The sequence below is a fragment of the Orbicella franksi genome, chromosome 5 (genome assembly GCF_964199315.1).
Source record: "Orbicella franksi chromosome 5, jaOrbFran1.1, whole genome shotgun sequence".
Taxonomy (NCBI): Eukaryota; Metazoa; Cnidaria; class Anthozoa; order Scleractinia; family Merulinidae; genus Orbicella; species Orbicella franksi.
In genome coordinates this window covers 10,124,089-10,149,799 of record NC_138149.1, presented here as the reverse complement: position 1 = coordinate 10,149,799, position 25,711 = coordinate 10,124,089, and the positions used below count along the sequence as shown (strand labels likewise).

The 25,711-nt window shown below is 41.1% G+C and overlaps 1 protein-coding gene, 2 long non-coding RNA genes and 1 pseudogene across 5 annotated transcripts in view; 3 read left to right on the top strand and 1 right to left on the bottom strand.

Annotated features, from left to right (window-relative positions):
- Positions 1 to 25,711, top strand: part of LOC145487068 (mitochondrial carnitine/acylcarnitine carrier protein-like) — a 141,622-nt gene that overhangs the window by 34,051 nt on the left and 81,860 nt on the right. The gene's annotated exons all lie outside the window — the stretch shown is intronic.
- LOC145487446 (uncharacterized) lies at positions 685 to 7,066 on the top strand. Of its 2 annotated transcripts, none has more exons than XR_014049408.1 (3): positions 685 to 1,449; positions 5,125 to 5,305; positions 6,631 to 7,066. It is a non-coding gene; the product is annotated as an uncharacterized LOC145487446 (long non-coding RNA). The 2 variants fall into 2 exon arrangements; XR_014049409.1 differs by lacking the exon at positions 685 to 1,449 and adding an exon at positions 1,464 to 3,670.
- LOC145487726 (putative allantoinase 1) lies at positions 9,722 to 17,811 on the top strand (annotated as a pseudogene). The gene is made up of 8 exons (XR_014049446.1): positions 9,722 to 9,900; positions 11,760 to 11,808; positions 12,640 to 12,733; positions 14,150 to 14,336; positions 14,902 to 15,040; positions 16,026 to 16,198; positions 16,512 to 16,544; positions 17,162 to 17,811. The product of XR_014049446.1 is annotated as a putative allantoinase 1 (transcript).
- Positions 21,903 to 24,266, bottom strand: LOC145487451 (uncharacterized). Its single transcript, XR_014049410.1, has 2 exons — positions 23,995 to 24,266; positions 21,903 to 22,230 (listed from the first exon to the last, which is right to left on the bottom strand). It is a non-coding gene; the product is annotated as an uncharacterized LOC145487451 (long non-coding RNA).

The window sequence follows — 25,711 nt, the reverse complement described above, 5'->3', positions numbered from 1 at the left end:
GTGTATTTGTTGTTAAAATCAAAAGGTCGTCGCGATGAAATTACCAGTCATGAAAGTGAGGGAGCCTTTCCCGCGTGACTCCCTCTAGTTGAGCGAACATTCAAGTCTTGGTTGCTTCTGTTGTCACGAGCCAAACCATGCTTTGCGTGGGAAGGCTTTCCAAAGGTCCTAGACACCGCCACGAAAACAACCAACGACCTTTGGAAAGCCTTCCCACGCAAAGTACGGTTTGGCTCGTGACAACAGAAGCAACTAACACTTGAATGTTTGCTTAACTACAGGCAGTCACGCGGGAAAAGGCCCCTCCGGCCGTTTCTCTCGATTCTGTGACAAAATGGCTAACAAAGAAGTGACTGGTTCTAGCACAGTACTTCGTGACTGTTCAGAATTTTAATATGGGTAAAAGCTAATCAACTAAGCTGGGGGTTTAAGCTTACCCATACATTTGTCTGAAATTGGTTATTTCCTCGCGGAGACCTTTTGATTTTAACAACTAATACCACCTTGGTGGCTCTGAACCCTACCTACAGATTTTTTTTTAAACTTTGCCAAAAGTTGCGCCTTATTATACTTATCAAAAGTTGATAATACATACAAATTTCACCGTGCCGTTTTTGAATTCTAAGCCCCTGAAGCTGTAATGCAAGGGCGTTGTTAGGTGAATATACTATTACTATAGTAACCTATCATGTCACGAAAATAATTGCAAAGTGTTCACCAATCATTTTGTGCAGTGTTTTGATACCATGATTGTAGCATCAAGTGATAAAGAGTGGTTATAACGACCCATCAAAATCTAAGTGCTAGAAACTGTTTTGAACCACCTCAAAAAACTACAATCCCGGTTACGTGCACTGATATTCAGTCCCTCGATTGCGTGGGGGACACATCTCTTTTTCCACGAATTCAACTCGACCCGTAATCACATCATTCCCACGCAGACGCTCTTAGAACTCGTCAAACGCGTGACAAACCCTACGAGCGTCTGCGTGGGAGGCTATGCACACCACCACTACAATATAAACACTCCATTAAAATTTCATTTTACACTAGTAATACAACTGCAGTCCACACATTTCCAACAGTGTGAAACAGCGAAGTTAAAGAACATAACGTAGTGTCCTGGCCTATATATTGTTGCAAGTCCATTTCCCCGGCAGTTTCACCGAGTTTGTAGCAGCTTGTTCCTCCAACTATGGGGGTCAAAGGTGTGACAAATTCTTCTCACGGCCGGGCTTCCGCTTCAAGAACTAGCATCGTGTCATTTCCATATTTATCAAAACGGCAACACTTGTCTGTTACAGCCAATGATATTCGCACTGACCTTCAGGGAAAGTCCCTCGGAAAATCTTATTTAAAATGAGAAAAGTTCTTTCGAATTACAAGAGTTACTTTGGACAGGACAGCTGAAGGAAGGCTAGAATAATTCTTGCATACAGAATTCCGCAGGTAAGCATACAAAGTCAGCTGTATTCACTGGTGTGGTTTATTCCTAGTTTTAATGCTGATACATAGCATTGAACAAAAAGTTTAAGCGAGACGACAGATATCAAAACATACCTTTTCAAAGCACTGAAAAGTGTGAAATTCGGGCTGCAGACCGACTGCAGGGATAAAACGCTAACTGCGGAAACAGCCTTTACTAATTCCAAGCAAGGATTAACTCTGCGATATAATCTTAACTTGAGTATTTCGTTATTATTTTGTGTTGCTCACTTTGAATAGTATGGGCGAAATATACACTGAATAAATGAACTGCTTCGAAAGGGTTTTGAGGCAATTAGGTAAAGAATGAAAGATTCAGTTTGAGTGCACAAGTTGTCGTTAAAACGTGGTGCTTGGTTATTTCCCGTTGGCTATTTTTTTCGCAGAATACGGCAAACAAAAATGTTGTGCCCTCGGCCGGAGTATTTTTTTTTCCGTAAAACAAAACCTCACAACTTAAAAGAAGTGTCCTATGCCGGAATTGAACCCCTCGGTGCAAGACCCCGTTCTCCTTCTTGTTGTCAATTTAACTCGTAAGATAAACATTCTGATATTTTTGTCGAAACAAGCTTTTCATAAGTCACACAACATGGCCAACATCAACATTTGACTGTGTACCGGCTGTGTAGGACTGGTTATTTACCGTACAGGACGTAAGAATGCAAATTTCGGAATCTATAACGGTACGTGGAATCAAGTCAGTATGGCATCTAGTAAAATCTTGTTAAAGAGGAAAAAATTAGATCGAGTAAACACGCTCCAATGCAGGAGCGATTCCTCGAAGAAGGTTTCTGAGCTAGCGACAGGATATTGCAATTAAAAGAAATTTAGAAATTCGTCTTCGCGAAACTGAAGGGATTTGAGGGGCAAACTTAGGGAGAATACCAGGGAAAAGTGGGGTTCTCCCCGTGTTTGCGTTATTTTATGAATGCTTTTCTTCGACAAGATGAAGAAGTTGATATATTTTTTCTAGGAACTCCAAATTGACTGATTTGATTTTATGATTGTACTAGAATGAAGTCAGTAATATAAGGCATGTTTTGGTTCTTTCAGAGTACCGGAGTACAAATTACGTAAAACAAAAGAATAATAATAAAAAAAAACACAGGAAACAAAACAATTCCAAATAAAGACTAATCCCAAGTGACCAAAAATATAAAGCTTTCCGGTACCTGGAGAAAGACCCCATGTTTTGGTCTGGTGACTCGTTTGGCACAGCAGTGAAGGATGAGCAAAACGAGTCCCATATTTACAGCATTACGTTACTTATTGTGTTACTTTTTGTGCCTTGTTTATGCATGTGACCTTTTCTTGTTTTTTTTTTAAATTCGACAGCGCTCTCAGCCGATATTATGGTCTGTACTGCGCCACGAAGTAGTTGGAATTTTCACTCGCTAGTGTTGTATAAGCTTTCTTTTTCATCAAAAATAAATCTAAACTTATCGGTTACACTGCTGGTGAATCGCTTGGGACCTTCTTCAAAGCTCAGCACGCTTTCGAGGTCATCTCTAAGCGAGGTGGATCAGAACAGAGACCGCTCTTCAGTAGAGTCTTTAATGTGGTCCCGTGTTCTGTGGTTTAGCCATCATGTTTTGGGTCTTCGTATCATCATTATTAACTGTTCACTGGCAGTGCAAAATAACAATTTACATGATTAGTCCTCTAGACTTCTTAATTACTCTATAGGTTTTCAAACTATATAACCGCCTTTTGATTTGCCCAATTCAATATGAAAAATGTAACAAATCCTCATCTTATAGTAAATGGTTTGAACCCAGGGGTGTCAGTAGTTCGTATAGTGTGATCGTCCGGGTGAGGGTAGTTCTGAAAAGAACTTTTGTTGGTGAGTGACGTTTCGACAACCTGAGTGGAAGTCATCTTCAGAGTCAAGTGAATAGTGTTGGTCAGTCGATGATGTTATAAGTCTGGTCCATATAACGCGATTGGTCAGTTTAGCCATGATGGTATTGGCTGAAAGACTCGTGTAAAGTTTGTCATCAGTCATTGGTCGGTTTCGATCCGGTTTCGATCCGTTAGTCAAATTGGTCGGTTTTTGGTCCGTCTGTTGTTGGTCAAATTAAGTCGGTCTGTCAGAAGTCCGTTTGTCGGTTTCGTTTCCGTCATGGATAAGTCGTTCATAAGGCGCCGGTGGTTGTTGACGTCTGTTAAGAAGCGTTTGTTCTAGGTTAGTGTACCAGCTCTCCAGAGTCAGTCGCTGAAAATAGTCTGAACTGAAGGTTAAGCACTGAGCAGAGTCCCAGTCAATGTTGTGGTATGTCAGTTGATGATGTACAGCAATGTGATTGTTGGCATCACCATTTCTCGTGGCTCGTTTGTGCTCAGTCAGTCTCGTGTTAAGGTTTCTGCCAGTCTCACCGATGTAGAAAGCCTGGTAGTCGGAGCATTTGATCTTGTAAACTGTTCCCTGTCTGTTTTTAGGTTCGTCCCTCTGTTTAACGTTGGTCAGTAAGTGTCGTAACGTAGTTAAGTGTGGTTTGAGGGCTACACGGATGTTGTAGGGCTGTAGGATCCGTTAGATAGTCTCAGAAGTGCCCTTAATGTAAGGTGTAGTCACTGTAGCAGGGTTTTCGTTAATATTTGAAATAGCAGGAGAGTAGTGTAAAGTAACAGGAGAATGATTTTTTAAAAATAAAAAAATGGCTACAGGCCTTTGAAATTTAGCCGGAGAATTCTACGTAGTAGCCGCAGAATTCTCCGATCCCCGATGCCTAATGAACACCCTGCTGTAGTAACAGATGTTGAGTTCCTGTTCGTTGCGTCAGCTTCAGTAGGTCGGTAAATGTTTCGTCTAATAAAGTCAGCGTTGTATTTATTTTTGTGAAAAACACGTTCAAGGTATCTGTTTTCGTCACGTAAGCTGTCCGGTGTGTCACAAAGTACTGAGTTGCGCTCGTCTCGTCAAAGTCTTTATAGTTGTGGCTTTGTGTGAAGTCGGGTTGTAGGATGATTCGTCAAGTAATCTGTCGGTATGCGTCGGTTTTCTGTACACTGTCGTTCGCAGTTAGTTGTTGTCGTGGCTTACCAAACAGTCTAGAAAAGGACGTTTTCCATTTTCTTCGATCTCTTTAGTAAACTGGACGTCGGCGTTCTGTTCATTCACTGTGATCAAAATCCTCCTCTTTTTGTTCGGATTTTCCTTTTTTTATAAATACATAGACTCACTATCAAAGTCCAATTATGTGTAGAAGGACTAATATACTTAAAAGTAATTTAATGTAACTGTACTTTCTGCTACTGCAAACATTCTTTTTACTTTAAATTATAAGTGAAAGTGAGAATCATCTTAGCTTTTTCAAACTGCAAGGAGTGTGGGTTTCTTCCAATCATTTTGATCACAGTGAGTAAATTGGACTGAACCAAAGGTCATCATCGTATGATCATCAACATCCTTCTCATTCCTCTCACTTACATAATCATCATCATCATCATCGTCTTTGTCATCATCACTTTCTTGCTCCTTAATATTGTCACCATTATTGTTTTCATCGTAATCGTCATCATTATCATGATAGTCATTATCATAATATATTGTCATATTACTGACACAGTACCACTGAGAATAGCATAAACTACTTAAAAGGTCATCATAATTGACTTCATGATACAATTTGTTACCAGTTCCTCAGTTGACAGCTAGACATGATGAAGATCTTTGGCCTTAATTCCATTACCATCTTTCTCTGTCTCATGATACTATTCAACCTGAGCAATACTCCAGCTGTCGAGACTGGCCCTGCAGCGACAGCAGCCTGCATCTTGGCCTGTTGTGGCACTGCCTGTGCTTCTGCTTCAACTGTCTGTAAGTTATACATGCCATTGGTAACTTTTACCGAGATAAGTTCATAGCCCTACAAGGAGACAAGAGAGAATGTGAAAGGGTGTACTTGGGGTAAAACAAGGATTGAAAATTTATATCTTTTAGTCTCGAATAAACAGTCAAGTGGAAAAGTCAAATGTAATAAACCTATGTTTCGCAAACACTTGATGTGCATTATTGGTGAAGTCAGAGGGCTTAACTTTTAAGACTGAAAAGACTGTCAAAAGTAGTCCAGGATTCCTTTGTTTTTGTTTTTGGTAAAAGCAATTTCTAATTTTGGCAGCCAGAAATAGTCCCTAACCACTAATCCAATCAGAGTTGGCTTAATGTTATGACAGCCAGTCATATCACAAGTGAAAACCATCAAAAACCATTATTTGATTTGTGTTGAGTTGAGTTGATTTCCCTCATTGGCAGCGCCTCTGTGCTCTGGTAAACACGCGCGAGACATAAATAAAGTGATTGTTATTATTGTTATTATTATTATTATTATTATTGTTGTTGTTGTTGTTATTGTTGTTATTGTTATTATTATATCATTATTTATACAGAAGCAAACAATTGTCAAATACTTGTGAAATGTTCGTGGCTAGTCTGACGCGGCGTTTCGTCTCGGCCAAGAGACTCTTCAGAGACCTTTAGAATTCAAAGGCAAACTCGTTGAGCATCACTTTGGGCGTGATGCTCAACGAGTTTGCCTTTGAATTCTAAAGGTCTCTGAAGAGTCTCTTGGCCGAGACGAAACGCCGCGTCAGACTAGCCACGAACATTTCACAAGTATTTGACAATTGTTTGCTTCTGTATAAATTTAACTCGTGAACGTACGGTTGGGAATCCTTCTGCGATAGAGGGCCAGACTGTCAACATCAAGAATTTGCGAACGGGACTTTGGGCGTGATGCTCAACGAGTTTGCCTTTGAATTCTAAAGGTCTCTGAAGAGTCTCTTGGCCGAGACGAAACGCCGCGTCAGACTAGCCACGAACATTTCACAAGTATTTGACAATTGTTTGCTTCTGTATAAATTTAACTCGTGAACGTACGGTTGGGAATCCTTCTGCGATAGAGGGCCAGACTGTCAACATCAAGAATTTGCGAACGGGACTTTGGGCGTGATGCTCAACGAGTTTGCCTTTGAATTCTAAAGGTCTCTGAAGAGTCTCTTGGCCGAGACGAAACGCGCGTCAGACTAGCCACGAACATTTCACAAGTATATATCATTATTATTGTTATTATTATTATTATTATTATTATTATTATTATTATTATCAATTGTGAATCTGCTTTGATGGATACTTTATTCCTGCAGGTCTTCCACTAGGAGCAGCAACTGGTATATTTGGACTCCTTGCTGCAACTGGATGTTTCATGGCTGCTGGAGGAGGATGTGCTGCCTGTGTCAGTCTCTGCCTCCCAACTGTGTCTCTTCCAACACCATAGATTCCTAAACTGAAACATAGTCAAACTTACTGAAGATTATCAAACTAGTTTAGCCCTTTTTTGTAGACTGTCAATTAAGGAAGATAATCTCCCTCATTCTTGGAGTGTGGATGATGGTATTATGGATTTCAAAGTTGACATGTTGAATTTGATATTCCCAGAACTGCAAACCAATTTTCCTGGATTCTGAAATTAGGAGACTTAATGAGGGTTTAGTGGTGTCCAGTACATTTTCGAAAAAATGTCAGTGTAATAAAAATTATTTGTAGAAAATTACCACAATAAAATTAAACCGTTTAGCTTAAGTTTTAAGTGTGATCACTGAATGAAAAAGCTCCTGCAGCTTCGGTGCATTCCCGCCCAAACAATTCCACAATGCTTTATCGTACCAGGTCTGTCGAGCCCAACCTCCAGCTTACGTCGCTTCTTGGCCGCGCTCGACCCCAGAGGATAAACAAAACAAATAAAAAGATTCAATTGAATCTCGGAATGAAAATTTGTATTCGGGATTGGATTGAATGACCTTTTACAAGATAGAATTAAGCCACTATTTAATGGATCAAACATATGGCAAATATATAACGTTTTGCTTGCGATGAACAAAGCTGTTTTCAAAAATTTACGTTGTAATTTTTCTTTTTCAGTTTTACCAGGATAAATTTGTCCTGTGATGACGAAGCTTGTTTAACCAACTACCCAAGATAACCATATATTTGCCTTTATTAGCGTTTTTAAAATAGCGCAGGAAAAGAACTTGCCGCTGCAATATCCAGCCATCATTACTTCACGCTAGCGCTAGAAAAGAGAAAGCGCAAATGGACGCAGTTTTTGTGCAATAATAAAGTGTATAATCGTTTGTCTCACGATGTAGTCACTTGAGATGTAGATCGCGACGTTTTGACTGCTTACTGCTAGTCTCCTTCAGGCGATAAGGTCGACTGATTGCACGGTATCATTTATATCACAAAGGTCGGCTGTGATTGGTGCATTTCGATCCTCCTATTGTTCCATTGTTCCGGGGAGTAGCTGTTCCCTCAGTGGTCCGCTGTTGTACCGTTCTCCTGTTGTTGTGTTTCTTGATCGTGGGCATCCATGCTTCAGGAATTTCAATTCCACTATCCCTGTTGATGTTATTAATGTTATCGACATCGACCAGAAATATGGGCGCACAGCCCTAAGGTTGATTCGTCGACATGAACATTGCTCGCGCAGGCTCGCACGCTATACCAACCATCTCACCTTTCTCACAAGCTGTATTAAGAGCCACATTGTTCCAAGAGATCTGCAAGTTCGGCCGCCAGTTCCTACCAGAGGCGCACGCAGAGTCGCTGAACTAGGATCCATGAGATTCCTGAGGGAAAGAATCATACTAACGCAGAGAGCCAAGGGAGATACGAAGAAAGAAGCCGAATCCACAGAACAGAACATAACATCTGCTCTTTCTGCGGATGACGCTGCAGCGGTACTCGACAAGGTTAAATCCACTATCCAGCGAGTCTTTAATACCACAAAAGACCGTCAACAGCGCAAGTTTGAGAAACATTTGCGAGAGAAACAGTCTTCTGTTTCTCCTACAACTTTTGTTGACAAAACAACTTGGGTTATCAACTTGTCATCCAGGACCCTTAACGAAGCTGAGGTGTCCTTACTGAAGAAAGGTCTAAATTTCGCCGTGACTCCTACGAGCGTCCCAGCCACCGAGATCATCGCCAAGATTGAGTCAGCAGTCAGGCCACTGGATGCAGAGCGAGCAGACACAGTCAGGAGATCTGTCAACACCATCCTTCAACAGGCACAACCACCCACGCCCAACATCACGAAGGAACAGCAGGAGGCTCTTAAAAGCCTAAAAGAGGACAACTCCATCATGGTCCTTCCGGCCGATAAAGGTCGCGCTAGCGTAATCCTGGACGCTGACACATACCACGCAAAAATGTCAGCGCTAATTGATTCTGGACCGTACCAGCTGCTCAACAAAGATCCGACAGACCGCTTGACCCGGAAGCTATCTGAGAAGCTGCTAACCCTGAAACGGAATGGACACATATCAGAGGCGGTTTATGATAAGATCAGACCCCGACACAAACAACCACCTAGGATCTATGGTTTGCCGAAGATCCACAAGGCCGACACACCGCTTAGGCCAATTGTGTCGTGTGTCAACACCTTTGCATACGACCTGTCTGCTTTCTTGGCTAACGTATTATCTCCTCATACAGGTAACTCGAACTTCACAGTGAAAAACTCAACTGACTTCGCCTCCACCATCGCCAGTGAAGAGATCCAGGACCACGAGGTCATGGTGTCTTTAGACGTAGAGTCACTGTTTACCAACGTACCGATCGAGGGCGCCGTGCAAGCCGCGCTACAAAAAATGGACAACGACGCAAGCCTGGCTGACCGCACGACACTTACACCAGTTCAAATCGCGGACCTCTTGGATTTCGTATTAAGATCTTCGTACTTCCAGTACAAAGGATCGATTTACGAACAATGAGACGGCGCAGCCATGGGGAGCTCTGTATCCGCGGTTATTGCTAATCTCTACATGGAGATATTTGAAGAACAAGCAATAGAGTCCGCACCTTGCAAGCCTAAGATCTGGAAACGCTACGTAGATGATACTTTCACCATCCTGGATCGGGATAGAGTTGACGTTTTCCTGCAACACCTGAACAGTCAACAACCATCAATCCGTTTCACCATGGAGATCGAGAATAACAGCAAGATCGCCTTTCTCGACACGTCAGTTTATAGAGAACCTGACGGCCGCCTTACCACCAGTGTCTACAGGAAACCAACACATACTGATCAGGACCTAGCGTATGATTCACACCACCCTCAGTCAGTAAAGCGCGGTATTGTGAAGTGTCTGTACGACCGGGCTAAACGTCTCGTGACCAAACCATCAGTAGTCGCTGGAGAGAAGAAACATGACATGCAAATTAATGTTTCATCCGACAGGCTGGAATCAAGCCCATGGTGAATGCAGGGGTCAAAGGTTTTAAGTGCTTCCTTATCCACAGTGGAGTTGACGGACGAGTTCCCATCTGTCACAGAGAGTGACGTCAGGATGGCAATGAAGCAAATGCAAGGAACAGATGCTGTGTTTCTGGTTTGTGCCACTTATGTAGCATTGGTACATGTACATTTGCAGTAATATAAGGTGTGCCTCATCTACAGCAATAACTTGATGACATTGAGACACTACTCAAGAAATAAAAAACATGTACCATGTTTCTATCGAGTTATAGAAACACGAGTGGAAGTTTGGGAGAACGCGAAATGCTGTGGGAACACGAGCCGTAGGCGAGTATTTCCACAGCTTTTTCGAGTTCTCCCAAACTTTCATGAATGTTTCTATAACTCGATAGAAACACAGAGAACATGTTTTCTATTTCTTTTAGAAAACACCGCAACGAAAAAAGGGAAACAACTTGTTTACTTTGATCATCAAAATGTAAATTCTCTTTGCTCGCGCCATCATTACCTCAACAGCTCGCGCTAGTTCTGTGTTTCTATCTAGTTATAGAAACACAATTTTTAACCAATCAGCACGCATAGTTTCTTAGGGCTGTTTTCTAAATGTACATAAATATTGCCAGGGTGAACTGAGAAAATGCTATGGTATAAAATAACTTGCAATGGGCTTGCATACCTCATCAATAGGAGGTAACTTTGCAACTTAGTTACTTATTTATCCTCGTCATGCCCCGCAGGACAGCTAAGGCCATAACTTTGCAACTCGCACACCTGTATAATGTTTTTAACTGAAACTAATAAACGTAAGTAATGCCAGCAATGTACATACTAAACAGTGAGAGGTTAAACAGCATCGCTGAGTGGCACTTCTTTAAAAAATTTCATTGACTAGTTTTTGTTTAACAAATAAAGAAGCCTCGACTTTGCTCTGTTCTGTTGTAAAGCACGCAGGAAGCGGTAGAGCCTGAAAGAAGTGTAGGGGAAAACACGAGACGAAGTCGAGTGTTTTTCCCCACTTCTTGAGTGGCCTACCGCTTCCTAAGTGCTTTACAACAGAAGAGAGCGCAGTCGAGGCTTCTTTATTTGTTTTATGATAAAGAATCCGATAATTTCCCCGCGCATTCGGCCGTATTGTGGCTCATGAAACCGTGCACTTTTCCAATGGAAATTACGGAACCAGGAGCTCAAAGCTTGCAGATAAAAATGCGAAATGCTGAGTTAAATTTGAAAGGAGCTACAGTTATTTAAGCTTTCGGCTTGCAGCAAGATTGCCCGAACTAGGGTAAAAGTTAGACAGACTAAACAGCTCCCACTGGTTCTACTCCGACCTCAAAGGAGAATATCTAGAGCAAGCTTTGAGCTGACCGCACGTCGGTTCACTTCGCTGAGAAGACCAGAGAACGAGCGAGCGTTACTACACTGCATGTAAGTGTTGTTTTAAGCAATTGAGCATTTTTACGAAAATAATGCTTCTCATCATAAGCAGAGACAGCTCAATTGTTGTTTTCTGTCGTTGTTTTACTTCTTAAGTATAATTTCCCCTTTCGTAACAAATATAATGCCTTTTATCGAAGTACTGGTTAGTTTGAGAATTTGTTTATTTCGCTACAGGTTTTGTCGGCGGGAATCCAGCAAAACTTGTCATTTTAGTACAGTTTTCACACTGCTGTTGCTAATAATGGTCTCCGTGAGCCATATTTACTGTAGACATAGAGCTCGTTTCCATTGCGTTGGTCTGAATCACAGGGGATGTTTAATTTGGGCCAAATTTGTCAAAATTCCGAAGCAAAAATTTGAAAGCCAGCTTACTGTCATCAACCCGTGCTCTGTTCTCTGATAAAGCACGCTGTTTCAGCCAATCAAAGCGTGCGTTATATGGAAACTTTATTATAAAATGTAATAATAACTGGAAAGCTCTGTTTTTCAGTTTCTTAGTAATTAAAAGAAAGTGATTATTTTTCTTTTTCATTGTTAAATATATATAAATATATATAAATATATATCACTTGTACTTAGTTCCATGCTGAAGTTGAGATCCCTCAAGAAACAGAAAACACCAGTAAGGGTAATGACATCATTATTATGGTTGCCCTTTCATTGGTTTTTCAAAATCGTGAGCTAACTAAAGGCATTGGCGGGGGGGGGGAGGTACTCCCTTACATGGGCTATATAGATTTATGCGGCTGCAACGAGTATGGTTTTTAACCATTTGGTCAAATAGAGTATGGTTTTTGCATTCTAGTCTTGAATTGAATATGTTGTTTTGGAATTAGCTACTTTTCCATCATGATCGATAAGAAGCCCTTCACAGTCTGAACTAGGGAACTGATTATAAGGCAGGTCTAAAGCAGGGTCTTGATTTAAGGATCAGGCCTTGAATAGCTGGGGTATCAAATTTCTGATCAGGTTATAAATAGGATAGGGAAAATTGCAGATTTTGGTCCCACATCATGACGAGACGCAAGTGGGTCTGGCCTGGAAGTACCTGATTTCCGAATCAGTAAATGATCTGGACCTTTATGGGTCATCACTGCGTTTCCGGTGACAAAACTCTTTTTGACAGCTGCTGCTGGGAATTGCTTCATAGGCATTGATTCTTTGACAGAGTGAAATTCAAATATGAAAGGAATGGGAGGATAACTACCCCGCATCCCTTCGAGGTACTTCCAGATAGACCATACTGCATCTCATCATATGGATAAGGGTTTTGAGAAGTGAACCACACACCCCCATCCAACTTCTCTGGCAGTACCAACCAGGACTTGTCTTAATTAGTTTATCTTATATTTATGTTTACTGTTGATTTAAAGACCAAAAGAAGGAAAAAATTAATATAGCTTGGTTGATCTGCACTTGTAAATACATGTATGCACTAAATTGTATGGGTTTGTTACAGACCTTGCGAAGTACACTACATTCTTACAGTCTCGTCCAGAAGCTATGGAAAACCAAGCTATTGAGCTGGTCATAAACCTTTGTAGAGAATATAGGTAAGAACCAGTGCACTAGTACCTCCTTTGAGACAGCTGTGCCTAAAGTGCCTGAAGATTCTATTTTACATGTTCAGTTCAAAACTCACGTACTGTTTGTTTATCAGTTTCCTGAGTCCCCACTTTCCACATCCCCAATGACCTGCGTCCCTGAGTCCCCACATCTTTGCATCACTGAGTCCCCATGTCCTCACGTCCTACGTCCCCACATCCTCAAGACCCACATCCCCCAGTTCCACATCCCCGAGTCCACACCTGCCAGAGTCTCTACGTCCCATGTCCCAGTCCCCTTCTCCCTTTTAGGCGCAGCTACTTTGAGACCCTTGTCCTTCAAAACCGGTCATCCTGTAAAATTTACCGTCTGCGCGCATATTATGGAAAATAATTCACCACCACAGGTATCCCAAACTCATTGGTGAGATTTTGTAAGCCACAGGTGCACCAAGCTGACTAACAGCCGTGAACATTACATGACATTGCGTAACAACGAAAATATAAGAGGTTGTATGGAAACGTCACGACTGCGTATTTAAAGCTAGAAATAAATCGACTTACCACATTTCTTTGCTTGTTACTTGTGTTTCGAAGCCATATATTTCTTATGTCGCTGTCGATTTTGAGGCAGTTTTAACGTTATTTCTATGAGTTTTCCGCTTTTCATAGAAATGATACAAGATTGTAGAACGAAAAACAGGAACGCTAAAACTCGCTAACTTCGCTTTAAATTAACACTGTTAAAATCCCTCAGCAACATAAGAAATACACAAGGAAAGAGAAGAGATCGAGGCGTTTCACAAGAATTGTGTATCGCAGGATCCCATCACTAGCATCGTGTAGCCCTCGAACAGGCTCCCAGTCAGCCCGAACTGTCCCGCCCCGATCGCTTCGCTCACTCTTCTGTTTCGCGCTCGGCGAATTTTTTTTTTCGTCCTAGCCTGTTCGCAGGCTATAGGATCGTGTAGCCTCCCCTTGGCCACTTCACTCTCCGCCAGTTTCTTCTCGGCCCTTGTAGCCGGAGCCTGTTCACAGGCTAGGAGCGTGAAACTACTAGATATTCCTGCCACGGCGTTTCCACAGACCGATCTGTTTTTAGTTTGAATTTACCACCATTTTTTTTTTTTGCTAACCGTTGCGCACTGATGTCGACCGGAACTGACCTATTTCGCGAAAAAAGAAGCCTAAAAAGAAATCGGTCTGTAAAAATGCCGTTATATAGGCTTACTGCGGGAGTTACACGCTCCTAGTGTTGGGTTCCAGGTGCCGGTGTTTCTTTTTCGTATTTCCAGCCACTGAATTCATTCATTACAGTCCCATATAAACTCCTATACAGTACTTGCGTTGTTGCGCAATATCATATAACCGACTATCATGTAATGAGCTTGAGATACCAGTGGGTGATCTCCACATGCATTCCAGGGTACCATGTCATATTGTGCACCTTTCTTCAGCAAGCGCTTTGCCCATGATCAGGAAAGCCCGTGAAGAAGGGTTCCCTCTCACGATTGAAACCACGCACCACTACCTATCGCTCCTGGCTGAAAATGTGCCTGATGATGCCACTCAGTTCAAGTGTTGCCCTCCAGTCAGAGATGCCAACAACCAAGTATGCAGAAGCAATTTAATTTATCGACATATTTTATAGAGGGGGGTTTCTGTTGCCAGTGGCAACTGCACGCGCGCGCTTTTGTGCAGTTTGCAGACCAGTTGATAATGCCAGGCAGAAGCATATCACCTAGTCTAGGTGATATGCTTCTGTACCACGATATTAGTAGTTTAAGAAGTCTCAAAGATGCTAGCTTTTTATTAAGTGAAACCAAAATTTGACCGTCATTTACATCTCCTTTTTACTGCGCGAACTCTGCTCAAAAGATGGTTGCGTTTTTCGCTGCCGTCAGTCATCGTAGCGAATCTCTCAGGAAACATATGTTGACTTCTTCTTGTTCAAAAGGTCACGTTTGTGGGTTGTGATTGGTAAATTGAATTTATTTTGTTTGTTTGTTTGTTTGTGTTTTGGTCATAGTTCTAAGAATGTCGTCTTAATTATGACTGACAGCAGCGAAGTTAGATTGCTCAGGGTTAGTTAGCTGGTTAGCTTTTGAACTTCCGAATTCCTGTGTTTTTGGAAGGTCCAGTAAGTGATCTTCGATTTCTCTATCCCTCTCTAAAAGGAATGCTTATGGCAAGCCCTTAAGTCACGTGACATCGACTTGGTAATATCGGACCACTCCCCCTGTACCTTGGATTTGAAGCTGATGGACCGAGGTGATTTTATGGCGGCCTGGGGAGGAATATCATCAGTGCAGTATGGTCAGTGTCTTCTTACGAGTTTGAATTAAACGCATCTTTTCTTGTGTCATCTTCACTCGCCTAGCTTTAAGTTCCACACATGAAAATGAGACTCTTCTCTTTTCGAACGTTCAGAAACAAGGACGAAAACAATCACAATTTTGTTTCACGTGGCTTTTTCCACGATTGTCGGTTTCATTTTTTCCCTCTCCTGCCACACAGGGGGTGACGGGGTGCCCCTGGGATCAATGATTGTGTGGTGACCATTTTTTGAATTTTAATACGCGGCTTGATCTGGTGTAGGGTCTGGAATCGAAAAATGTTCGGATCTGGGGCGGGGGATCGCTGCACGATCGGATGCCGGGAGAATTTCCGTATTCTGTCAGCCGTCCCAACCCATGTACTTTTGTTTGGCTCTAGGTCTCGCATCGACTGTGTATTTATATTCAAAATGACCGCCACGAACTAAAAGACGTGTTGTCATTTTTATTCGTTTTCCTATTCAGTACGAAGGGCCCCTGTGTTGCCAGGAGGCCGTAGCTAAGTCTCTGCGCATTCCATAGGGTCTGGATGGGGTTGAAGGAATCTCAGCTGTCATTTATGTTTTTGGTGATTGTGAGTTATCAGTTATAATTTCAGCGCATTTCTCAGCTGTCAGTTAATTTTCAGATCTCAGGTGTCAGCTAAAAAAGCGCCATTCCACATCTAACAGTTAAAAACTCATCCACATCCTCATTTTACCATATGCGGTTTTAGTGATCGTCCTGATTTCACTATCTACTTGTTGTTTAGTTTTAGATTTAGGGCAGCCCGGCTCAAATTTTGTGTGCTTTAATTTGGCGTTTAGTCCTAATCTCTTCCAAGATCTCTAGTGGCTTCTCGCCTTCGGCCTCGTCCACACGAGATCTGAAAACAAGATTGTTAGACCTGATCATCTTCTCGGAGACAAAGTTTAGAACTGCAAGGGTCAACTTCTATACTTACCATCACACATCGTTTTTTGCAGGTTTGCCCATTTTCTGGTCGCAAGCGTCAAGCCGAGGTTTCTCTCTGCACGATGTCGTTCGCGTGATGTGTGAAGAACCCGCCAAGCTGAGTCGTTTGAGTCACCGTAAAGGAAAGATCGCCATAGGCATGGATGCTGATTTCGTTCTGTGGGATCCCGATGAACCAATTGTGGTAAAACAAGAAATCTGGTTTTATATCTCAAACTAATAGATGTATTTGCGAATTCTCACACATCAGAGTTAATCTAGCAAATTTCTCTTGAAAACTTACACGCATTAAATTCATTTCGGGTAACAATTTTATCATTTTAAGAGGTGCTCATTGCTCGTATTTTTCCTCGCCCAATAGGGGCTCGACTTGAAATATCAGTGCGTATTATATGAAAAAGCATCGAATAAATTGTATATTCTTACTAAAACGTCATATCATTGTTGAGCCGTAAACATCTATACGATAGACTGAGTGCATTTTTGTTTTTTTTCAGATTGATCAGAAGATAACCCGACACAAAAACAAGGTGATGTCATAATTATTATTATTATTATTATTATTATTATTATTATTATTATTATTATTATTATTTTTACCCTTCCTTCCTCACTCCAAATTATGAAATGTCTTCGCTTTTGGTGTTTTTGAGGTCAAAATTTAAAGACCAACTCAGCCACAAAAAGGCATTGGTGTGGCATACCGTAAAAAATCAGTGAAAATTCACTGCTTTTTTTTGTTTTTTTTTTTTCAGCCAATCAAAGTGATGATAAAGCAAAACCAAATTAAACTAATTGTGACCTCGCTTGACTGCATTTTCCCGCGCTTTGCCCCGATTGCATGTTTTCTACTTTGTGTCCTGATTGGCTTGTTCGGTTATTTGCGTTTGTTTGTCAAACCTTGAAGCTTATTCAGATACGGTAACATTGGTTTTGGTTCGGCGGCAAAAAAAATGCACTTTCAAAGGAGACGAAATAACCCTTGGACAGCTACTGGAAAGGTTCTTTAAACACACTGCATTCGCTTTCTTTGGTTAGAGTCTTAGAGAAAGATCCAGACGCCAAAAGTATATTAAAACCAAGATGGCAAGGACGTCATTTTAAAATGGCACTGCTGACAACTTGTTTTTTTAATTTGCTTGCGCAGGTAACTCCATACCACAACATGAAATTACGTGGAGTCATTCACAAGACCATCCTACGAGGCAATGTTGTTTACGAGCGGGACAGACTGTGTGATAGTCCCGCGGGTCAGCTGCTTCTGGAAACGGGACAAGGATATAGCTCAACCTCGAAAATTTAAGCAGTGTTGTACGTGTGCTGTGTACATGACGACGGTGATTTCGTCCTTTGCAAGTCAACAATTCCTATTTGCTGATCCTTTAAGGGGTCACTGCGAGTGTCAACATAATTTATTTGGGAAACTGAGGGGCATTTAAGGCAGACCTCTTGGTAGCCAAGCACTGGGGTTCTTGCACAATTTTTAAGAAGTAGACCGGTTGCTTTTGTTGTTTTTCCCTTGGTGAAATCTTCACTCTACTGAAACTGACAGTGATCAAAGATTAATGCAACGTTTTACGGGCAGATATATTTTATAAGGCCAGTTTATGGCATAGAGCAAGTGGAAGATTCACAACTTTATAAGAAGAAAAATAAAATATCCATATTTTCCTCCAAACTTCATGCTAAACATTTATTACTTTTACTCGTGATGTTTAACATAAAAGCCAATTCGTAAAAGTGTACTTTACACACACACTCTTTGTTATATATTTAAGATTTTTTTTTTTCCGGCCGAGGCTGAATATTTTTATTTTTCTGCCGATTTTAGACTGAAAATATTTTTGTGAATATTCTTAGATTATAGCATATGACATATCTGTTTTCGTATGTATTTGGTGTCTGGATGGTGTTGAAGTAATTTTAGAGCCAGCCTGTAGGCATTATAGCCTGAAATCACGCACTGTTGGAAAGCAGTTAAGATCCACTCGACGTCTCAATTTCAACCTTTTAATTCTCTTACAACTCGGGACTGTACTTAAAACAACGCAAACACAAGCAACGATTTACTCTTTCAAAACAGAAGCACGAGGTCTCGCATAGCCTTTGAGGCTCAGCGCGCATACATGCGCCACGACAACGACAACAACAACAACAACAACAATCTTTATTCACACTATTCAGGCACAAAAGAAAGGTAGGACAAAAAAGAAACTATAGAAAACGTAATGATAGAGTCACGCTCACAAATTCTAACACGCACAGAACTTTTTGCAGAAGTGTTGTAAGCATCGAACATACGGCTAGTACTGTTTATGTTGCTTTTTGACCAGTTTTGCCTTCTAGAGAAAGGAGGCATTTTATATGGTTTAGTTAAAAACATAATTTATAATTGCATTTTATTTACAAATTTTTGACACAGAGTAATATTCTTTTCAAAATCTCAGCCTCGGGTTTATTCTTAAAAATGTTTCTAAAATTTCTCAAAATTCAGCCTCGATATTCTTCTAAAACATATATTCTTATAACAAAGAAAGAGTGTAGTGTGCCAAGCCGCAATTGAAGCACGAATATTTCCAGTCGCGTCAATTGCTCATTTAATGTATGAACTCCGTGCTACGTGCGAGTGATCCTAATCGGCTATGATCTCTTTTGGTAACACATGAGTAAGATGTTTATTCGCCGGTAAATAGAAAGAGAAAGCGTTTGAAATAGCTGCATGTTTCTTGGTTGAGGCCTAAAAACTGTTATCGATCTTTTTCGCCGATTCCAAATAATGTCGAAATCGGGCAGGCAATGAAATTGACCTGTTATGATGCTTAACTTCCCAAGCGCTTTAAATTAGGCGCGTTCTAATCTCATACCCAGAGCCCGCGTCCCCCTTGACCAGAGGTCGGGAAACGCGGGTAAGCGCTTTACGTTCCCCGACTGCTGGTCCAGGAGAACGCGGGCTTTAGGTACAAAATTATCCGCGGTCGTGTTGATGTGCATGATCTAGAAACAACACAGTCAGGATTTGTAGTTTAGGTGTGCGTGTATTTTTCTCGCTGTCTGTTCAAGCACCATGACGTATTTCCGTATCCGGTTGCTTCCACAAAAACTATTTCAAGGGGGAGCGCTCATCGGAGATGCGGGTCTTATTTCTTTTCTGATATAATTGTTCCCTACGTTTGCTTCCCAAGCTACAGTCTCAGCGCACATACAGTCGTACAGTGGTCAAAATGTTGTGTCTTCATCAAATTTTGACCACTGTGATGACGCGTATCGTTGTCGATAAGAGTATAGACAACGCTTAACCACATTCGACTTGTTTTTTACCACAATATCAACGAAAAAAGAAAAAATTTTTTCAAGAGCGCGAGCTGAGAAAGACGTTGGGTGACACCTTGACGCGAGCAGGGTTCCCTGGACTCTTATCGACAACGGCAAATTAGCCAATCAGATTGCGAGATTAGTAGCAATTGTGGTAAAAAGATGATTTGCACCATACTTGAATTAATACAGCAAACACCAGAATAATTATTGGCCACACGTATCCGGATATTTTTGAATCCGCAACTTTTTCTTCCCGGATTCAAAATTTCCCCGTCCACACGTAGAAATCGAATTCGCCTGTCCACATGCATCCGATGGTATCCGGATTCACTCTAGGGAAACTAGGCCCACACGCATTGCCGTCATTGTTCGGTAAGAGACTGGACACGATTTTGCTACGTCAACTATCCTATCTGGAATGAGGTCAAGTTTATTGATCGAGATCCTCACTGGTACACACGTAGGGTCAAGGAAGCTATTCACATAAGACTTCACCCTAACAACATCAACAGGGATAGTGGAATTGAAATCCCTGAAGCATGGATACCCACGATCAAGAAACACAACAACAGGAGAACGGTACAACAGCGGACCACTGAGGGAACAGCTACTCGCCGGAAAAATGGAACAATAGGAGGATCGAAATGCACCAATCACAGCCGACCTTTGTGATATAAATGATACCGTGCAATCAGTCGACCTTATCGCCTGAAGAAGACTAGCAGTAAGCAGTCGAAACGTCGCGATCTACATCTCAAGTGACTACATCGTGAGACAAACGATAATACACTTTATTAATAAATTGTTAGTTTATTTTCAAGGGAATAAGCCTAAAGTAAGTGATGAAGTAAAAGTTGCACTCAATTCAGAGGTCCACTTGACTGAAACTTACCTCAGTTTCCATTTCGTCCATGAAGTGGCTGAGAGTTTTATTCCCCATCCTGGACGGTATGTTAGTCACATTGCGCATTGTTACCCCCTACCCCAATACGGGATACTGGTAACACTACGTATTACTAGTCCCCAGACGGAATGCTAGTCAAACTGCTCAAAATTACCCTCCCCCTCCCGGGGGGGAATGCTAGTCCATCGCAAGGTTGGTTACCCCTAGCAGTATGTCGCCGATACCCATTAATACACCTGGGTGGAGAGCGACAGGTCTCTTGCCTAGAAGGAAACCTGATATGGTGACAGAGCTAGGCCTCAACTCAGCGACCTTTGGGTCGGCAGTTTGAAGAGCTAGTAGTAGTAATACTAGTATTCAACCTCTTCCTTCCCCCCTGGAGTTAAATATTGTAACAGCAAACAAACCTGAGTCATTGTAGCATCAAACATTTTTGTAGCTTCATTGGTGGTAGTTGACAAAATAAGGCCCTCCTTTCTCCAGGCCTATGAAATAAAGCTCTTTGAGTACTAGGTATAAACCAAGGAGTTCGCCGCTAACTTTGATTAAGCATACTTTAAATATGCATCACAGAATGTTATAAATATTTAATAATTATTATTTAAACTTTGGATTTTATCAATAGTTCTGTTCTGTTCTTTGGATAAATCCCTTCAATACTTTATTAAGAACTGCAAACTTATCGTTTCCTTTTTTGAATACAAAAGAAATTTAAAATAAGCTCTATCTAAGAGATGGCTTAATTTTTCTGAGGTATAGCTGGTAATGGCAGAACCTGTAATTTACATTTCTTCATATACATTACAGCTGTACATGTTTTCGATTGCACCATGTTCTCCATTCCGTTTTTGTAGAATTGCATTTAAGGTTATCACTTACTTCAACATCTCTCCTATTACTGGCATCTTTCAACTGAGAATAATGTCTTGTCTGCAGTGCAACAACTTTACCCAGATGTCACGCAAAAAAACCAAGGCATCTCCACCAATGAGATGCTGTTTACGGGTCTAATAAACTATTCCCATGGGCTACTCAAATCACAAACACTACCACTTTCTCGCTTTTCTAATCTTTCTTACTATCTTTTTAAAGTTTACCCAAAAAGCGTCCATGCGCAGATTCTCTTTCCTTTTATCTTTTCACACGTAGTTTACCTACGTTGACCAAACGCTAGCGTGAAGTAATGATGACTGGATATTACACCGTCAAGTTCTTTTCCTGCGCTATTGAAACGTTAATAATTGTTAAATATCCGGTTATCTTGGGTAGTTGATTAAACAAGCTTCGTCATCACAGGACAAATTTATCCCGATAAAACTGAAAAAAAAATTACAACGTAAATGTTTGCAAACACCTTAATTCATCGCAAGCCTTTTGTTGCAAATCGTTATATCTTTGCCATATGTTTGATTCGTTAAATAGTGGCTTAATTCTAACTTGTAATAGGTCATTCTATCCAATCTCGAATATAAATTTCCATTCCGATATTCAATTTAATCTTTTCATTTATTTTGTTTATCTACCCCGGTCGAGGGCGGCCAAGAAGCGACGTAAGCTGGAGGTTGGGCTCGATAGTCCTGGTACGATAAAGCATTGTGGGATTGTTTGGGTGGGAATGCACCGAAGCTGCAGGAGCCTTTTTATTCAGTGATCACACTCAAAACTTAAGCTAAACGTATCGATTTTATTGTGGTAATTTTCTACAAATAATTTTTATTACACTGACATTTTTTCCAAAATGTACTGAACACCACTCCAACCGCATTAGGTCTTAAGGGATTATCTTGCTTAAATGACAAACTACAAAATAGGGCTAAACTAGTTTGATAATCTTCATTAAGTTTGACTATGTTTCAGTCTAGGAATCTATGGCGTTGGAAAAGACGCAGTTGAGAGGCAGAGACTGACACAGGCAGCACATCCTCCTCCAGCAGCCATGAAACATCCAGTTGCAGCAAGGACTCCAAATATACCAGTTGCTGCTCCTAGTGGAAGACCTGCAGGAATAAAGTATCCATCAAAGCAGATTCACAACTGATAATGACAATGACAATGACAATGACAATGACAATGACAATGACAATGACAATGACAATGACAATGACAATGACAATGACAGTGACAGTGACAGTGACAGTGACAGTGACAGTGACAGTGACAGTGACAGTGACAGTGACAGTGACAGTGACAGTGACAGTGACAGTGACAGTGATAATGATAATGATAATGATAATAATCAATTTATTTATGTCTCAAGCGTGTCGGAGCACAGGGGCGCTATTAATGGGGGAAATCAAATTAGCTGTGACCATGTATTTTTCTGGTAAACCGCTGTAAGGATAGGTTTTTCCTAAAAACACTGTAAATTTCTGAATAAACGGACAAAACTAACAACTGGAGGAATCTCACTCTGGAGAGCACTGCTTCGCCTGCGGGAACGGAATTTGGTCACGAACTCCTGGTACACAACGGACGTCAAGGAAGAGACATAACTTGGTGCAACAGTTTATTCTGCACTTGTTAACGTCGAAGCTGTAATCAAAAAGCGTTTGTAGCTTACTTATATGAGCAACTTAGGTACAAAGCACATTGGTTATGTTGCTAGCTAAGTAAATACACTCACGTGTGGAACGAAAAATGCTCAACTTGTTCCTTCAAAAGTTGGTGATTGCCAACGTGATTTCTCTGTTACACTAAGTGACTGACAACAGGGAGAACCTCCCCTTGAAAGAAGCGTACGAGGCAAGCGTATACGTGGTAAAAGTACAAAGTTCAATACATTATGGCTAACGAATATCGAAGAAAGAAATTATGAAGAGCAGCTTGTACAAAAGTACAAAGTTCAATCTGAAATGAATATCAGCAAAGGAAATTATAGAAACGCAGCTAAAGCAAAATTCGAAAAGAACAAAGTTCAGTTTAAATAAAATCTATGTGAAAACACGAAACTTCGACTACATTGTAAGGTAAATTGCTACTGTCGGTTTTTCTATAACTTTCCAAATTGACTGTGCAAAAGCGAATTTTCTCATAACACGACTCAACACAAATCAAATAATCAGGTTTTTGGTGAGAGTGGAGAAACCTGTCGGAGCAGAGTAGAGAACCAACAAACTCAACCCACATATGACGTCTAATCCGGGAATCGACACCGGGCCACATTGGTGGAAGGCGAGTGCGAGTCCTGGATTACAAACCAATGAAAACAAAAAGTAAACACAAGTTTCACTGATGCAGTGTAACTAAAACCAAATCACAATTGTTTTCACTTCTTATATGACTGGCTGTAATAACATTAAGCCAACTCTGATTGCATGGCTGAGTGGTTACGGACCATTCCTGGCTGCCAAAATTAGAAATTGCTCTCACCAAAAACAAAAATAGAGCAATCCTGGACTACATTTGACACTCAAAATGAAAACTGCTCTATCAACAGTTTGCTGGCCAACATTTGGTATATTTTAACTGTTTATTGGCTTGAGCTAAAATCATTTGGGCAAGCAATTGAATTTACTGCACTACACTTTTCAGTCTTAAAGTTGAGCCCTGTGACTTCACCAATAATGCACATCAAGTGTTTGTGAAACACACGTCAAACATTCGACTTTTATTCTTGCCTTTGACTGTTTATTCCAGTCTAAAAGATATAAATTTTCAATCCTTGTTTACCCCAAGTATACCCTTTCCCATTCTCTCTTGTCTCCTTGTATAGAGCTATGAACTTATCTCCGTACAAGTTACCAATGGCATGTATAACTTACAGACAGCTGAAGCAGAAGCACAGGCAGTGCTACAACAGGCCAAGATGCAGGTTGCTGTCGTTGCAGGGCCAGTCTCGACAGCTGGAGTATTGCTCAGGTTGAATAGTACCATGAGACAGAGAAAGATGGTAATGGAATTTAGGGCAAAGATCTTCATCAGGTCTAGCTGTCAACTGAGGAACTGGTAAAAAGTTGTAAGTAATAGGTCAAAAACGAGTGCGAGTTTTTCATCAGGGGTTCCAAACACCGAGAAACGGATGAAAGCACGACGCCGAAGACGGAGTGCTTTTATTGTTTCGAGGTGTTTGGAACCCCGTGATGAAAAACAAAGTACGAGTTTTTGAGCTGGCTTCTCAAACTAGTGTGAAAATTTCGTAGAATTATTTCCGAAGAATAGGTAATTAGAAGGCGTGCTCAATAGGCTATTGTTTGTTTCTTATTGGAGGTAAATGAAATGAATATTTAATATGCGGCGATACGGGCGGGTTTTTTGGTAGATTAACATTACGCCGCATGATGGAGGTCGAGTCCGGATCAGAACGATTTCGCGTTCCTAAGACTTCTTCTCAAGAAAATGTTCTGGTGAATGACGCCGTTCCAGCTTCAACTAAGTATAAAAACAAGTGGGATGTGAGCATTTTTGCTGAATGGCAGAGGTTAAGAGAGGTTAAAGTTCCGGTATTAGATTGTGGTGGTCTCTCAAGAACTACGATTTACACAAGGTTACCGCTCTGAGCGCAGATATTGGCGGAATGGACGCTCTGTCGCTGAACTATTGCTTGTCAAAATTCGTGATGGAGGTAGCTAAAAAGTCCGGTGGGAGATACCCTCCCAAGACTGTTTATGGTATCATTTGTACCCTCAAGCGTTATTTGGAGGAGAAAAATGGATCCGAAGCTTTGAATGCTCTGGACGCTAGTGACAAAAGGTAATTGACAACTTTTAGACCGCATTGTTCAGAATTTTAAAATGCACTGTTTTGGGAATTGAATTTGGTGTGTTGTTTTTCGAAGGTTTGTCCTATTCCGACGTTGCTTAGATGCCGAGATGAAGGATGACGTTCGAGAAGGGCTTCATATTAAGTGCAAGAAGGAGGAGAAGGAGTTTGTGAGCGAGCAAGAAGAAGCAACATTCTGGGAGAAGAAATTGCTGGGAACTACATCAGCTAAGTCGTTATTGAACACGATCTATTTCTACAACGAAAAAGTTTTTGGTTTGCGAGGTCGAGATCACAGAAATATTGTAGTGAACAACTTTGAAATGAAAATGCCTCCAAAACTTATCATGGAGGTCTTTGTGAAATTAAATATGTGCCTAGCCTGTGTCACAGCCGCCTCTCCCCGGAAAAAAAAAAAAAAATTGGAGAGATTTTTCTGCTCTCCGATTTTTTTTCCGGGGAGAGGCGGCTGTGACACAGGTTAATATGTGCCACGAGTGGTTAAGCACGTTTGTCATTCTAATGAGGAAAAGCACGAGCCGTGCCTTGTGGAGATATTTTGATCGTATATAGGCTTAGTTGAGACTCATGCAAAAAAAGTTACTGTATTTTACTTTAAGCCATTCAAAACTAAGTTTGCGTTCGATAAAGTGCCCGTAGGTATTAACAGCTTGAACAAGATTTTGCCTGAAATGTGCGAGGCGGCAGGTTTTAAACGCAAAACCGCTCATAGTTTGCGTGTTACCTGTGTTTCCTCCCTGTTCAAAGCTGGGATGGAAG